Raw genomic sequence first — 15,143 nt, 5'->3', positions numbered from 1 at the left:
GCAATTTAATTTTAATATCCTTCTTTTTTAGCTTTTTGTTTTTGTTGCTTTGTTCCGTCAAAGTTTCGTACCACAGTGTTCGACAACAATTAATTTGTGGCCTCATGGCCAGAGGGCAGCAATGAGTATAATTGAATAGGCTTGATCACACTTAGTGGAAATCCAATCAAACGAAAACGTTGTAAGCAAACATGAATCGATCGAAGCTCGGTGTTCGCAACGAAACAGCTCACATGAGGGCGATCGCCGGTTTGATTCATCCTTGTAAAGTGAATGATTTGATTTGATTAAAACACAAAAGATCGAATCTGAGCAAAATTTGGGTTGTTGATATACAGGGTGCAAACTGCAACCAACTTCAGACTGCAGTCATTTCTAAGCCACTCGTTCGACAGCTGTTAAAATTATTCCAGTGACAGCTCATTATATTGTTTACAAGCGTACAAAAGAATTTTGGTAAGAATTTTCCAGAAAAAAGTTATTCGTGATGGAATTCAAGTGTGATAGTGTGATTTCTTTATATTTGGCTGGAAAACCACAAGTGGCTAAAGTGTGGCAAAATACCTCAAAGCAACATTCGGGCAGCGTGTGAAGGTTTCATCGACCATATTTCATGCCAAATGTGATAAATTCGAACAAATTTAAACTTATTCTAAAATTTGATGCTATTTACGACATTTTTGCTTTCATTCAATAAAAAAAAATTAAAAATTATGGCGTTTGATTTTGTTGCAGTTTTTATACCCTCCACCTTGGAAAGGAGGGTATATTAACTTTGTCATTCCGTTTGTAATATCCCTAAATATTCGTTTTAGACCAAATAAAGTATATATATTCATAATCAGCATAAAATTCTTAGTCGATTTAACGATGTCCGTCTGTCTGTCTGTCTGTCTGTCCGTCTGTCTGTTGAAATCACGATACAGCCCACATTATTTGACGTAGAGCTCCAAAATTTAGCAGAGCTATTTGCATTGTGTCTAGGATGGTTGGTATTGAAAATGAAATATCGGTTCACGTTCTGGTATAGTCCCCATATAACGGTACCTCCCGATATTCGGTATTTTGATGATTTATGCCACATTTTTTCACGGATTTGTCTTAAAATTGGTATTTGTAGGTCATAGCGGGTCCCTGAGCGTGTGGAAAAACATTGCATGTATAGGTCCACGTTGTGGTATAGCCCCCATATAAAGGTACCTCCCGATATTTAGTATTTTAGTTTTTTTTTAACACATTTTTTCACCGATTTGTCTAAAAATTGGTATTTGTGGGTCATAATGGTTTCCAGCTCCGGTGGCGGAACATTGCATGTATGGGTCCATAATTTGGTATAGTCCCCATATAACGGTACCTCCCGATATTCGGTATTTTGATGATTTATGCCACATTGTTTCACGGATTTGTCTTAAAATTGGTATTTGTAGGTCATAGCGGGTCCCTGAGCGTGTGGCAAAACATTGCATGTATAGGTCCACGTTGTGGTATAGCCACCATATAAAGGTACCTCCCGATATTTAGTATTTTAGTTTTTTTACCACATTTTTTCACGGATTTGTCTGAAAATCGGTATTTGTTGGTCATAATGGGTTCCAGCTCCAGTGGCGAAACATTGTAATTATAGGTCCACGTTTTGGTATAGCCCCCATATAACGGTACCTCACGATATTCGGTAATTTGATGATTTTTGCCACATTTTTTCAGGGATTTGTTCGAAAATTGGTATTTGTTGGTCATAATTGGTTCCAGCTTCGGTGGCGAAACATTGCATGCATGGGTCCATGATTTTATATAGCCCCCATATAACGGTACCTCCCGATATTCGGTATTTTGATGGTTTTTGCCACATTTTTTTACTGATTTGTCTAAAAATTGGTATTTGTGGGTCATAATGGGTTCCAGCTCCGGTGGCGAAACATTGTAATTATAGGTCCACGTTTTGGTATAGCCCCCATATAACGGTACCTCCCCATAATCGGCATTTTAATGGTTTTTGCCACATTTCTTCTAATGTTTCTTTTACCTTAAAGTGGAGGGTATTAAAAGTTTGGCCCGGCCGAACTTAATGTTTTTTAACTTGTTTTTAACTCACCCTGTATATCCAATTTTCAATACCAAAAGTCCTGCAGACCGAACACATATTTGAATACAATTTTATCAACCTAATTCAATTTGTAAAAAGAAGATAGACCCATAGTTATTTTTGAGGATCTTTTTACAATTTTATTCTGAGTCGAGTTATATTCCAAAAAACATTTGTTTGGTCCAAGGGCGAATCCTATTGAAATTGGTGAGAATCGGCCCAAATTTATGTATAGCTCCCATATATCTTCGCCCAATTTCAATTTTATTGATAGACAAATATGTAGCATTCGTGAAAATAGAATCAGCTATAGTTATATCCGATTCGGCATTAAAGTCCTTATATGAACTCCTCAACAATGATATACCAGATATCTTATAGTGGTCAGAAATACCCCTGCCAAATTTATCAAGATTTAATTTGGGATCAAAACGCAAAACGTTATTTATGTCTTAGTAGGTTCTAAAAAATCTTTCAAGCCCCAATATTTCATTTTATGTGGTCTAAAATTTTACTAAAATAAATTAGTTTTTTAGCGTCAAGTTATACTACCAAACACCGTGAAATAATGTGCTATTACATTTCGCCCCTGTTACCAAAGAAAATTCTCACAATTTCTCCCGTTTTTTCCAAATAAGAAAAGAGGTCCTTTGATGGAATTAACACCCACACCAATGACAATACAAAAATGAAAACATCCTTTCACAGTTCCTTCTGTCCATCTTAAAGGTGGCCTTTTTCGTGTCCCCTTTCTTTTTTTTTTTTTTTGTATGCCTAACAATAGATTTTATTAAGTCACAGAGCAACACAACACGACAGGTTGGGTCAGGCAAGCTTTCAACACGTTGATGGGAAATGTTGATGATTTTATACAGCCTGTCCATTATTCCATGGCTGTATAAGTGTGGAACGGTTCGCGACACAATTTCTTATGAATTAACAATGAGGCTATGAAAGATGTATTTTGCTTTTTTGGTAATTTGTTAAATTCAATTTTGTTAACTCGTCTACTTAACTCGATGAAAGCAAGGACGTGCAAGTTGCTATGACATAAAATGTTAGTCCATAATAGTTGAAATAATAGGTTAAGTCTATAAAATGGTTAACAATCACCACTTCTCACACAAACTTTTATATATGACATCAATTACACTGTGCAACATAGAAATCGTTTATAGGCGTTTTAAAAGTTTACTTTCAGAAATTTTATTAAGATTCCTGGAAAGCCGTACATTTTACGTACATAGTTTCTTCGGCAATATTGCGGATAAAAATATTCGGAAATTTTAACCTTCGAGCGAGTCAATAAGGGGTTCCTTTTATTCCCTTTTAGTACCCTCAGCCATATGGCTATAGAGGGTATATATAATTTGATACGGTAAAAACGTGATTAGTCCAAATAACGGTTTTAGACCCTAGGTCTCTTTGGACCAAATGCGTTTCAGAACATTTGGAGTCGATCTAGCGATGTCCGTCCGTCTGTCTGTCTGGCTGGCTGATGCGCACGATAACTCTCGAAGTGAGTTTCCGATTTGGTCCACACTTGGTACATCGTAATATTTTTGTCAAACTAAGATCGATCAAGATCGAGATGGGCAATATCGGTCCAATCCTTCTGGTACCTCCCCCACAAATGGTCGAAATTTTCAAAAAAAAAAAATATATATATATTTTTGCACAGATAGAGAAACGACAATCCGATTTTGCCCCAACTTTGCAAATCCTAATATTTGCGTCAGTGCTAGGTCAGGTGCGAAAATGGACAATATCGGTCCACACCATCAAGTATCTCCCCCACAAATCTTCAAAATTTTGAATAATTACAGTTCTCATAAAATGTGATGTAAGTGTCCGATTATCTTCAAATTTAGCACATCCCAATATTTATATTAAAACAAGATATGGTGTTAATATGGAATATATCGGCCCACTTCTTCTGGTACTTCCCCCACAAAAGGTCGAAATTTTGAATATCCATTAAGCTCATAAAACGCGAAATTAACATCGAATTCCATTTAGACTTCGCACATCTGCATATTTCTATCTACACAGAATTTATAAAAATAAGCATCAGGTTCTCTTTATATTTCACACATCCCATTATTTCCACTAACAAAAGATCGGATATATCGGTCCACTCCTTCTGGTACCTCCCTCACAAAGGCTCAAAATTTCGAATATCCATGAAGCTCATAAAAAACGAAATTGACATCCGATTCGCCTCAAGACTTGGTACAACCCAATATTTCCATCAGCACAACACAGTCCAAACCTAGCACACCAAAATATTTTTAAATAATCGAACATTGGCTGAGGGTATACATCTGTCAAAAAAAGCAAGTCAAAATACATAAAATCCTACTACAGGTCTAGAAGAAAGGTCTGTATCTTAACTAAACACCCGGAATTCATAGATATTAAAAACACATAGTACGGTTATAGCCGTAATTTGTGTGATTTTGTGCAAAAATCGCCAATAAATCATCGAACCTCCAATGGAGTTCTGGGTTCTTTGTCAAATATTACTAAGGCTATTTTATAGTTTTTACAATATACCTATATATTGACGTATATTTCGATCTTTGAATTACACCCAGAGTCATTGGAACAGAAAATGTTGGTCTAACTTTTGGAATAGTCTCCCTTCAAATATAAGTCCCATTTGAAGAGTTTTTATATCCTACAAAACATTGTGCGTATTATGTATTTGTGCATTTGTTTTTAACATGGAGAAGGAAGAGAGATAGACCCATAGTTACTTTTGGGAATTTTCATAGAATCACTTTCTGAGTCGATTTTTGAATGTCAGTCCGTCCGTCTGTCCAGGCATTTTTGTGAACATTCGATTAAGATAAAAATTTCCAGACAATATTAGTTTGGCCGAAGGACGAACTCCATTAGTGAAAATTTAAAATTAAATTAGTGAAAATTTTGGGTTAATTGTGCTCCAAATGACTAATATTAACCCAAATGGACTGAATTTTGGCCCATCCGACCGAATTCAGTCTAGAAGCAAGTACATGAAATAGCTCCTATATATATGTTTCATCCAATTTGGTGTTTTTAGTTCCTCACATGCGTAATATGCGCTCCACAAGAATGATATTTGGTACCAGATATCAAATACAGTTCAGAAATAAGTGCGTAACATTTTGTCAGGATCGGTTCAGATTTGGATATAGCTCTCATATATATCTTTATCCGATATCAGGTTAGTTGTGCACCAAATGACTAATATCAGTCCAAATAACATATTGAATTCACACTATAAACAAGTATTTCAAATTTGGTGAAAATCAGTTCAGGTAAAGCTATAGCTCCCATATTAATGTTCAATCCGATTTGATATTAAAGTCCCTCACATACGTAATATGCACTTCACAACAATGATATTTGATACCGGACAACAGATGCCGCTCGAAAATACCTGTGCCAAATTTTATCGGAATCGCTTCAGAATTTATATAAACATCAATATACATCTTCATCCGATTTTAGTGGTGAACCTGCATACAAAAAGCTGTGGTACCCAATTCGAACTTTAAATATGATATTTTAAATAATTCCGGTAATTTATGTCGCTAAAATCATGAAAATATCGAATAAGGTACCGTTATATGGGGGCTATACGTAAACGTCCCATTTACGAACTTAACCTGCCTGCTGGTAACCTATGCATGCATGCAAAATTTTAGCCTTCCATTTCAATTCGTTCGAAAGATCGCATAATTACAACAGACAGACATCGCTAGATCGTCTTAGAATTTTACGCTGATCCAGAATATGTATACTTTATAGGATTTATTATGAATATTTCTAGGAGTTACAAAAGGAATAACAATGTTAATATACCCTCCATAGAATATTGGTGGTTATAAAAAGACATTTAGTTCGGACAGGTCGATATATGAGGGCAATACGAATATGTGGACCTATATGTACAATGTTCCGCCATCGGAGCTGGAACCCATTACGAACTACAAATGCCAATTTTTGGACAAGTCCTTGGAAAAATGTGCTAAAACCATGAAAATGCCGAATATCGGGAGGTACCGTTATATGGGGGCTATACGTGGACCGAAATGTCTCATTTTTCAATACCAACCATCCTAGACACAATACAAATTGATGTACTAAATTTTGAAGCTCTACGCAATGTCAAGGGTCATACAATTAAAAACTAATCTGGGAATTAAAATGTGTTCTACGCACCAATTTGTAAGAATCAAGTTATCTCGCCAATTTTACTATTATTTGCTTCGTAGATTTGTAAAGTTACACCACACCTATGGGGAAATATGCAATATCGACTGCTAGACATTCAAGTCAATCTACTAACATTTGTTTTTTTTTTTCTTTTTCTAGAATCCCAATTTGATTTATTCGTCCATATGCATACAACGAAATGGGATTAGGAAATAGATTACCCTAACCTAAATGCATTTCATCCAAAAACAAAACCCATCGAATGATAACTTTACATTCCCAAACTCTATTATTTCCTTTAAACAACAAAACCTAAAGGCACTAAAGTAAACGTTAGAAGAATCTTGCAAGGATACATGTCTTAGAACATATCTGTTTTCATAGTTTTTTTCTTTTTCTCACATCTGCAATAATGATGGCAATGATGAAACATTATCCCATTTGTTTTTGTTATTTAAATGAGCATTATGACACCTGACCTGAGAGAACTTGAAATTTGCCAGACGCTCTCAGAAGCCATTGCCATTTTCTAACAATTTAAAGTGTCACATCTGCTGCACATACATTAGAGACAGAATTTACAGCAGTAACACAACAAACTGTTGAGACCTATTTGAATCGAATATTTTAGACTCAAGGTCGGCGAACGAAGAAACAATAATAACTTATGTCGGTCACATTTCCTTGTAAAGATAATGGGTTAGTAAGTTCATTTGTTAGTAGTTGCAATTGCTGGAAAAAGGTTTTGTTTAATCTGCTCGAAATTTCTCGAAGGCGCGACCCACATTGAGAATCTATTACTAAACTGGGACCAAAGACTAATTGAATGGAAGGGTTCCTCTGAAAAACTGAAAGCTTGACATGTTAAAGCAAAAAAAAACTGCCCGATTTAAGGTAATTTTACAATATTTTTAAACGAACTTGCTATAGATCAGCAGCAACCCTAGAACTGTTCATAACATTCCAAATTGTGAACCAATATTCAGTAAATCTTTGTTTGGTATTTGAGGTTTACCTTCAAATAACTGTCCATAAAAGTCCATTTTATAAAATGGCCACCATTTAACGGTTTTGTCCCCACAAACAGGTGCCTCCAGATATTTGGTGTTTTCATAATTTGTGCCACACTTTTCATCGGAATTGTTTCAAATTTTGGCACAGAAAATTTCCTGTACAGATCCACGCCTTCGTATAGCCCCCCATATAATGGTACCCATGTTCGGAATGTTGATGCTTTGATGTTGATGCTAGATTTTTCACATAACTGTAACACCAGATACTCGGAATTCTTAAGATTATAGCGTCTCTTTTCTTCTTCAAGTTCCTACCAAATGGTGGAGGGTCGAACTTAGCTATTTTTATACCCTCCACCTTGGAAAGGAGGGTATATTAACTTTGTCATTCCGTTTGTAACATCCTTAAATATTCGTCGTAGACCCCATAAAGTATATATATTCATAATCAGCATAAAATTCTAAGTCGATTTAACGATGTCCGTCTTTCTGTCCGTCTGTCTGTCTGTCTGTCTGTTGAAATCACGATACAGCCCACATTATTTGGCGTAGAGCGCCAAAATTTAGCAGAGCAATTTGTATTGTATCTAGGATGGTTGGTATTGAAAATGAGATATATCGGTCCACGTTCTGATATAGTCCCCAACTAACGGTACCTCCCGATATTTGGTATTTTGATGATTTATGCCACATTTTTTCACTGATTTGTTTGAAAATTGGTATTTTTAGTCATAATGGGTCGCTGTACGTGTGGAAAACATGGCATGTATAGGTCCACGTTTTGGTATAGCCCCCATATAACGGCAACTCCCGATATTCGACATTTTACTGGGTTTTGCCACATTTCTTCTAATGTTTCCTTTACCCTCAGGTGGAGGGTATTAAAAGTTTGGCCCGGCCGCCATTTGTGTAATATTCGACCAAATAGAATAGTTTTCAGCACTTCCGATCGAATTCTAACCCGAAGCATGTACTCCAAATTAAGTCAAAATTGATTCAGATATAGCTATATGTTTTATCCGATTTAGGGCTTAAGTCTATCGCATTTGTAATATTCACCCCGGAAATACTCTGCCAAATTTTATCAATATCGGTTCAAATTTGGATACAGCTCCTATATATATCTTTATCCGGTTTGATATTCGTTGTGCACAAAATGGTTTATATCAGCCCAAACCGATTGGATTTTTGCACATACGACCAAATTTAATTTAGAAGCAAATACTTCCAGGCAGTTGAAAATCGGTTAAGATATAGATGTAGCTGCCATCTATATGTCTCATCCGATTTCATCGTGTAGAAATATTTGCAAAAGTGTTTATATCCCAAAAGTGCATACGTCAATGTTATATTGCTAAATACCAATGGAGACCTACTTCTATTGCATTGAACGCAACTGTACCTACCTTTAATCTAACAAACATGGCATTTGTGGGGCAATACGTTTTAAAAAATAGATAAGAACGACAAGACATCTTCTCTTATCTTATAATGGATAGCCTACACTCATGCACCGAAATTGTCTTTCCAAATGGTGGAGGATATTCAAATTTCGTCCCGGCTAAACTTACTGTTTTTATACACTACACCACAAGGTGGTCAGGTTATTATGTCTTTGTGCATTTGTTTGTTACAAGCAAAAGGAAACGAGATAGACCCATAGTTCCTTTTGATGATCTGCACAGAATCACATTCTGAGTCGATTTATGTATATCCGTCCGTCTATCCATGTATTATTCTAAACAAATTAAAGATCGCATTTATAGCACAATCCAAATAAATTTCGATTTGACTTTTATTGTGCACCAAATGTGTAATATCAGCCCAAATAGAATGGAATTTTGCGCAGACCAAATTAAGCCTGGAAAGAAGTATGCCAAATTTGAAATTGGTCCAGATTTGTTATCTTTGTCGTCCTCAGCCCTAATATGCACTCTGTAACAACGATATTTGGGGAAATATATCAAATACGGCTCGGAAATAACTTTGCCAAATTTTATCGAGATCGGTTCAGATTTGGATATAGCTCACATATATATCTTCGTCCGATTTCCTTTTTATTGTGCACTAAACGTGATATTACATACCAAATGGGATGGAATTTGGCACCAAATTGAGCCTAGAAATAAATATGTCAAATTTGGTAAAAATTGGTTCAGATATAGATTGTTCATCCGATTTTTTAAATGTGTCCCCCACACCCGTAATATCTTCACCGTAACTATAATATTCGGGGAAATTTATCAAATACAGCTCAAAATTTTGTAGTTTATATGATTTAATCCTCATAAATTAACCATAAAAAAACTTTTATTTTATATGTGAAGCTCTACTAAATATGCAAAGGGCTGTAGTCGGCCCCGCCCGCATTAAGACTTTCTTTACGGGTTTCACTTCATATACCCTCCACCTGGAAAGGATGGTCTTTTAACTTTGTCATTCCGTTTCTAACATTCCTAAATATTCGTCGTAGGCCCCCTAAAAAAAATATATATATAAATAAATATATTTATAATCAGCATAAATTCGATGTCGACTTAACAATGTTCGTCTGTCTGTCAGTCTGTTGAAATCACGATACAGCCCACATTATTTGGTGTAGAGTTTCAAAACTTGGCACGACAATTTGTATAATGTCTATGATAGTAGTTGATTTGTATAATGTCTATGGCACTTGTAGTTCGTAATGGGTTTTAACTCCGGTGGCAGAACATTGTATGTATAGGTCCACGTTTTCGTATAGCCCCCATATAACGGTACCCACCGATATTCGGTATTTTTGATAATCCTAGTCACATTTACCCACGAAATAGTTTCAAATTTGATATTTAAGAATATTTGGTAGATAACAATCCTTCAAGTATAAAATTGCATAGGTTGGCCCTATATAACGGTCTCACCCACTTTATGGTTTTTTGAAACGTTTAATAAGATTATCCAAACGGCCTTACTGGTAATTGTAGTTTAAATTGGAACACGTTTGAATTCAGATACTTGTATAAAAAATGTGTTTTATATCCTATATTTGGTACAATTTGAATTTCGATGAACGGATGGAGCTGTTACTGGTGTAGATTTGGGTGTAGTGTAGTGGTGAAGTGTAGATTTGGGATATAAAGGTGGTTTTCGAAATTTGTACTTATGTATACGAAAAGTACTAATAGGTACTAAATTTGGTGCAAATCCGATTTAGTTGAACCGATAGAGCCGGAATGCTGAAATTTGGACATAAGATTACTATGTGTACTAAATGGAACTTAATTTGGTACAATTTATATATTAGTTCAATAGATACAGCTGGAATCCTGAAATTCGGAAATAAGACTATTTTTGGTGTAGGTAGTTATGGAAATTTCTACTTATGTGTATCAAATGGTACTATTGGATTGTATGCTGTAGGTAGTTATGGAAATTTACACTTATTTGTACAAAATGTTACTAAATTTGGTACAATTTGGTTTAAAGTGAACAAAAAAAAACGAATATCCTGAAAAATGGAAATAAGATGACTGTGCGAACGTAGGACTGAGAAATGGAGGCTTTTTTTTTGAAATTTGTACTTACTATATGCACTAATTTTGGTACAATTTGGATTTGTGTTAACCGATAGAGCTGGAATTTCGAAATTTCGAATTAAGAATTGGAGTGTCGGATTGGTGCAAGCAGGAAGTCTTGAAAATCCCGAAATCTGGAATTATTGTTGAAGTGTTGGATTAGGATATGTACTAAATAGTACTGTTTGGTATTTGGGTACATTTTGTGTGGTTTGATTGATACATGGCGGGAATTTGTAAATTCGTACTAGAACGGCACGAAAAGAATAAATGCCGAATATTATCGCGAAAATATTGTGGAGGGTGTATTAAAGCCTTGGGTACGCAAACATTTTGGCCGCAACCTTGGACATTCCAACAGGACTTAGCACCATTGCACTCAGCGCGCGCCACCCAAGAATGGTTACAACTTGAGGTTCCTCGCTTCATTTCCAGCACAATGGCCACCAAAATCTCCGGATTTTGGAAAGCATGGTTGGCACTAAAAAATACCAAAGTATCGATCACCTTAAGCAAGCGCTACGCCGGGAATGGGCCAAAATACCGCAGAGCAACATTCAGGCAGTGTGTGACTGTTTCACTGGCCGTTTGAATCCATAATTCGTACCAAAGGTGACCAATTCGAACAAATCTAAACTTATTCTAAAATTAAAATTCCATCCAATTTATAACTTTACATTAATGCATTATATTTGTGGTAAAATTGTGATATTTTCCGGAAAAAGTAATTATTTTTTTAGTAAAGAATAAATAAAACCTTATAAAACCTACACATACATGATCCTATGTAGATAAACATAGCATCAGAGATATCACTTCAAACATGGATCAGTTTTGTGAAAATATTAAATTTCTGAGTGATACCCATTCGAAACATGTTTAAACACGTTTAAAGCTCGCCCAACGAAATGCTTTTTCGTTTTACTTTGTAATCCAACCGATTAAAAATAGACGAAGAAACAAACGTGTATTTACCTGATTTATTTGACACCAGCAGTTACTGGTAAAGGGTCAGCTTTGCGTCACCCAAAATGGACAACTTTTAGCATTAATGTTCTTCGTCAGGTTCCATTTGCATCAAGACTCAGGCCATTGTCATCATTGTGGACGGGCTATCAGTGGACGCTACACCATGTCCTCCTTCTAACTTTCTTTAGTTGTGGTGCGGTATAATGGAAGATGCCAAAACACATTATTCACAACAACAATAACAACATCAGTGGTAATAATGGCAAGAAGATGAAGAAAAAACATAGAAAGAATGTATAGCATAAGTCGTTTCTACCTCGTCTAATCCCCCTCAGGGATGCCATATAAAAAGATAGAAACTACAGTAAAGACAGGTTACAGTGGCAACAGCAGCAGCAGTAGCAGTAGCAAACATGGCTTAACATTATAAGACAAAATACTTGAAGGGATAATGGAAGGGAAAATGTGTTGTGACACACAACAACACTCACACACACGCACACACACACTCTTATTAGACATGGGGCACCATTAGCATTAGATGTGAAATTTCTTTGTTTTCGCTTTAGTTTTTCTGCCACCCATGGAGTTAAGTGACAGATTACAAGAAAGCTCGCACAGCACAGCACTGGGCAAAAAGTATGGAGCCAAAGAAATGACAACGCCAAGTGATGGCTATAAACCTCCTTGAATGAGTGACACAGATACAAGTGGCAGGCAGGCAGTCAGGATTATGAAGCCCTCATAACAGACCAAAATTGCAGACACCACATTGCCTTTGTTATTCTGTCCACTTTTTTTCGTGACAAATGCGATCATTTCTAAGAGTCAAATAAAGCCAATGTCAGCCGGTAGGAATTTTCTTAACAAGATTTTGCCAACTTTGGAAATGTTGCTGTGTCAGTGTCGTTGCTGAATGGCTAAGCTCTGGTTCTCTGTTGGATGGAGCACATCTATTTATATTGGTCGTTATGACATTATAAAATATGCAAGAATAATGAAAAATGATAAAGGGTCAAGAATGTTCATCGCCATCCTTGTGTTCGACGATACAATGCAAGGAAGGCTGGGAAATATTAATTTTATTAATGTCGAACTGGACTTTTGCACCTAAAAATATCCAAATGTACCGTCATTTATGTCAGTATATTAAAATGTATGATAAATTCTCTGAACATAAATTTCGGGATCATTTGAATCTCTTTGGGTTCTTAAATCAGCTAGGAAGTATTTGAAGATTGTTTCATGACGTTTTGTAATAGAAATGACATGGGTTAACATCTATTTCATTCTTAGCTCAGATGAAGTTTTTTCACTCGAAATAAAGATATCTGAATCTATTCATGTCATAGATAGTGAATAGATTTAAATTATAAAATTAAAATAAAATTCAATCAATTATTACTTCAAAATAACACTTTTCAATAAAGTACTTGTTTGATAAATTCAGTTGGAATTGGCACAATTCACTCCTTTTGGCCTGATATTAGCCATTTAGTGCACAATAAGCCTGAAATGTAAATAAGGTATATATGGGAGCTATATCCAAATCAGATCCCGTCTTTATAAAATTTAGCAGAGGTATTTCTGGGCTATTTATGATATCTGTAACCAAATATCCGAACAAATCTGGAACCAACGATCCAGTCACGATTAAATTTGACCGAGGTATTTCTGGGCTCTATCTGATATCTGATACCAAAGATCAGTATTGCATATTACGCATGTGAGGGACTTAAAGCCCCAAATCGAAAGAAACATACAGGGTTGCCCATATTCGACGGACCTTTGGGTCCATTCCAATCGACGAGGCTTGTCCGCAGGCAACATTCTTTGCGTCAATTGAATTTTGTACGGGAACAAATGCAAATCAATATAATCCGTTGCAAAGTGGACCGAGCCATGCCCAACTGCTGAGAACGGCGTTTTTGGGATGTTCTTGGGGACCTCTCAACACTGGCTCGTACGGCAGCGATATTCTCTGCCGATCACCTTGGTCGACTTTTATATGGCCTCTTCGGATTAGAAAGAGCCTTACCAGTCGAAAATTTTTCGTATAAACTCTTAATGGTGTTCTTAGAAGGCGCACTTCTCACATTTTTTAATGTTTCAAAAGCACGTTGAATTTTCACAATTGACTTCTTCTGTTGAATGTAAATTTCAACTATTTCAGAGCGCTCGCGTGGCATGTATTGGTTCATGGTAAAAATCTGCTTGGACTGACGCTTCAAACGCGGTATGTCATTAAGCGATGTGATATCTCTGTCAAAAGTCTCCGTCGAATATGGGCCAACCTGTATGTATGGGAGCTGTAGCCGAACCGCTTTTCACCAAATTTGCTGTACTTGCTTCTAGACTGATTTGGTCGGATGTGCCAAAATTCAGGACATTTGGACAATTAACCCGAAATCAGTTGAAGATATACAAAGTGAGATAAAAAAAACTGCAACAAAGTCAAACGCCATAATTTATACTTTTTTTTTAATTTTATTAAATGAAAGCAAAAAATGTCGAAAATAGCATCAAATTTTAAAATACGTTTAGATTTGTTCGAATTGGTCACCTTTGGCACGAATAATGGCCTTCAAACGGGCAATGAAACCGTCACACGCTGCCCGAATGTTGCTCTGCGGTATTTTTGCCCATTCCCACCGAAGCGCTTGCTTGAGGTTTTCGACACTTTGGTATTTTTTAGTGCCAACCTTGCTTTACAAGATACTCCAGACACAAAGTCCGACGGATTTATATTCGGAGATTTTGGTGGCCATCGTGCGCTGGAAATGAAACGAGGAACCTCATTTTGTAACCATTCTTGGATGGCGCGAGGTGAGTTCTGTTGGAATGTCCAAGGTCTGCGACCAAAATGTTTGCGTGCCCAAAGCTTTAATACTCCCTCCAGAATATTTTCGCGATAATATTCGGCATTTATTCTAATACCAGCCGAGAGCTACCATCGGCTTTTATGGCGGACCACACCATCACCTTGGCCGGCGCTTGAGTTCTGGTTGCCAACCGAAGGTGCACATTTTCAGCTGACCTCTTTGGCAAGTAAACAGATCATTTTGTTTGTTTACAAACTGCTGGACAACGAATTTTTTCTCATCGGAGAAAACCAAATTCGGCAGTTTACCACTTTCTGCCAAACAAAGCAACTCTTCAGCTCCTTTGGGTCTATTTTCTTTCTGTTGCGGTGTTAGTTCTTGCACTTTTTGGAATTTTAGTGGTTTGAGTTTGAGTCCTGAAATTGGGAAATAAGATTTCTATTGGATTTAATGATGTAGGTAGTTATGGAAATTTGTACTTATGTGTATTAAATGG

This window comes from Musca domestica, unplaced genomic scaffold (assembly GCF_030504385.1).
Source record: "Musca domestica strain aabys unplaced genomic scaffold, Musca_domestica.polishedcontigs.V.1.1 17, whole genome shotgun sequence".
Taxonomy (NCBI): Eukaryota; Metazoa; Arthropoda; class Insecta; order Diptera; family Muscidae; genus Musca; species Musca domestica.
Note: the sequence above shows the minus strand (reverse complement) of the source record.